A 3384-nucleotide genomic window follows, 5' to 3' on the forward strand; every position below is an offset into this window, starting at 1 on the left:
CCCACTCGACGAATAGGGCACAAAAGTATGGCACCAAGGGCTTTCAAGTGAGGGCAGCCGTCAGGCTAGTGACGACCTGGTGCCTCTGTGGCGCTCGAATACCTGCCCACCTCTTCGGCAGACGTGTGGTGGTCCGGGGGAAGGTCAAATTGAGTGAGGTTGTGAGGCTGCGACGGGGCGGTGTCGTCCAGATGGGTCGGGTAATTGTTCGTCTTGGGAGATCTGCGTTCAGAAAGGCCCAAGGCGATGTTGATAGTAGAAACAATTGGGCTGCGAGTCGAGGTCGAGATCTAATGTTTTTGGGGGGTCATGCATGGATCGGCGTGGATGCGCGAAGGAAGGGGTGGCCTGGCGAACAGAGGAGACAAGGGATGGAGCTGCAGCCGGGAAAGATCTCCAAGTGGGAGATGCCCGACGGTAATGGAGGTGGATGAATAGACGATGAAGACCGAGACCAGGGCAGGGCAGCCATCAACGGATGTATCCCGTGCTAGACGCAGATCGAAAGAAGGCTTATTGTCATGCATCCAAGGTAGCCAAGAGGCAGGCCCCGGAATCGGGACTAGCTTGCGAGCTTGCGAGCTTGAAGAGTCAGGTATCGGTCCCAAGTGCGCATGTGCGGTATGCTCGAGGGGGAGAAGAAGAAAGAAGACGTTTCCCAGGGGCGATGAGCGATTGTCTCGCCCACTGTTCTGGGAAGGATGAACAGGGACCCCGGGTGGCTTTAGTAAATGTGGCAGGACGAGGAGTGGTTTCGCTTCATCCGTACTATCTAACCTTCGGGGAGGGTTCCGGGCTTTTCGGCACCCACGTCGAAGGAATGAGGAAGAGAGCTCAAGGGAGTCGAAGGAAGCTGAACACAACGACTGCGACAGAGAGGGGTGTGGTGAAGAGGGGGGGAGTGGGAGGATTCCAGTACAGAGGGCCGTGGGCGATGACTACCTACAGCACGCTCCGAATTTTCTTTCCATGGGCCTCTTCGTTCCTTTGTTTCCTTGCGGGAATCGGTGTCTTGCTTGGAGCTAGAGCGAAAATACCCTGTTCGGCAAGTTCGTGCCTGGGTCCGAGTCCGCTCCGCTTCACTCGTGTGTCGTCAACAGCCTAGAGAGGGCGCCCTGCCCACCCCCCCTCCTGCTATGAAGGCTCTGCCGCAGATTGCCGGCTATATTGATCCAGTGTCTTGAATACGGAACTGCTCAGGTACGGCCTTGCGCCCCCGGCCCCCTTTTCGACTGCTGAGTCGGGTCAGATGAGTCGATGTGTGCACTGTTCGGAGGTGGGTAGGATGGAGTGTGTTGGAGCGTAGGTAGAGACGTCTCCGCTGACGAATCTGGGCCATACGGCTAAGTGGTTAATGGTTCATGGTTCGCTGTTACAGCTAAGCACAGCTAGTTCTAGCTTAATGGCCGGCGCAACTAGGCAATGTTACTCATTTGTGAGCCTGTCAGGATGACGACGCTGGGGAATTTGAGGGGATAACTTTTGATGAGCAATGGCGCGGATAAAAACGAACCAGCACGGAGCCAGAAGAGCTGGAGAAATTAGAACGCGAAGCCGAAAGGGAAAAACCAAGCGTGTTCAAGATGGGATAGGATGTCGGTGGGCGCTCCCAAATGGCTGGATGGGGGCTTGTTTAGCAGCATCCTGAGACACACCCCCGGCTCTGTCGGTCTCCAGCAGATCACCTTGCTTGCGTTGGATCCTCGGCCCTTGTCCAGGTACAGGACACTCACCACTGCTGGGGTGATCGAGTTTCTCGACATTAGCGTCCGGCCCATGACGCTCGCTCATCAACCTTCTGTTGCAGATCAGCAATCTGCAACGATGAACGCAGCTGGGAAGGGGCGCCAGAGAACGGCTCCAAAGGGAATAAAGAATGTTGGGCTGTGTCAATGAGAACCCCTTAGGAGCAAGGAGTAGCATCGATCAATGCCATCGTGGCTGGGGTTTCGACTACAGCGGCTGCGGCGGCGCAGCAGATTGACGACAAACAGGGGGTTCTAAGTAGGTCGAGTCTTGACCCATAGAAAAAGAGCCGGTCCATCTGAGACTTGTGGCTCAACGAGATGGCCGCTGTATTGGTGGAAGATGCGGCAATGCGTGACTGAGCTGAAGTATGTAGAACATGATATTTGGAATCGCTCAGAGGGAAAGGAGCGCGAGGAGCAAAAAAGCACGCAGAAGGCCATATTCTATAAGCTGAAGGCATTAAAAAGCGACCGGATAGCAGACCGGCAACGGACGGTCTCCCAATAAATGGGTAGGTAGGGTTGCAGAGAGAAGAAAACCTGGGGTAGGGAACAAGAGGAAGCGCCGCCAGCCAACTGACCGAGAGCTGCCCAGCGGGTGCTTCCTTGTAAGACCAGGCAAAGAAACGGCGATCGACCAGGGAAGGGCCTGAGATGGTGAAGCGAAAGACGAAGTGAGCCATCGTCTCCTTGCATAGATGGCGTGGTGTTGACGACACCGCTCCAATTAAGGTTAGGAGGAAGAGGGAGGCCAGGCGAGCTGGTCCTGTCGACAGTAGCGATCCCCGGCTGGTGCCTGAACTGGAATGCCCTGCCAGGCTGGCCCGCATGGCATGGCCGACCTCAGGTACTCATGCCCAGTAGGATGGAACCTAAAATGGCCTGAATGTTGCCAAATGCGTGCTGCGTTGACGCATCAGCTGAAGTTGATAGGGCTCTCTCCAGGTGCCATGCGGCGCTCTTGCTGGGTTGGCCTGACCTGCCAATGCCAACTGGGGGGGGAATTGGGGGATGGTGATGGAACGAGATCCGTGTATGGAAGGGATGCGGGAAGTGGGAGAGGGATCAATCTCAGGTCAGCTTCCTTGAACCTTGCCAATGCGCCAGGAGAAGGCCAGGAGTGTCGTCAAAGAAAGAGCCACTATCCCTGTCGCAAGAGGGACAAGGGCTGGTTGAGGGCCAAGTACATCGGGTGGTGCGAAGTACCCCAGACCCGGAGAAACATGGTGGTAAAGTGCCGGGGACCCGAGGATGCGCCGTTTGCCTCGTTCTGCCGGCGAGCTGTACTTGTTGTCTGGTTCTCGGTACCTGTAAGGCTGCTCCATAAGTATCTTGTAAGCTCATTACCAACCTCATTGCTGGGATACAAGCATCTGCAGGTTGGAACTGATGAGGAAGAGGGTGCCTGGTCAAAACGTCTGTGCATGGGTCGATGGAACAGGGGTCCCCTCTGAAGGCCAGGGGCCACCCACACTGCTGTTGCTGGCTGCCCATGCGCGTCACGTCTTTTGGGCCTCCAGACTGGGCGTGTTGGGTCAATCTGGGCTCTTCTGGAGCATCCTGAATCAGGTACCGATGCTGCCGCCCGCTGTCATAACGTACCTGCCACCCGCTGGTCATACCTGCCTGCCTGCAC

This window comes from Verticillium alfalfae, genomic scaffold, assembly GCF_000150825.1.
Source record: "Verticillium alfalfae VaMs.102 supercont1.1 genomic scaffold, whole genome shotgun sequence".
In the NCBI taxonomy this organism is placed as follows: Eukaryota; Fungi; Ascomycota; class Sordariomycetes; order Glomerellales; family Plectosphaerellaceae; genus Verticillium; species Verticillium alfalfae.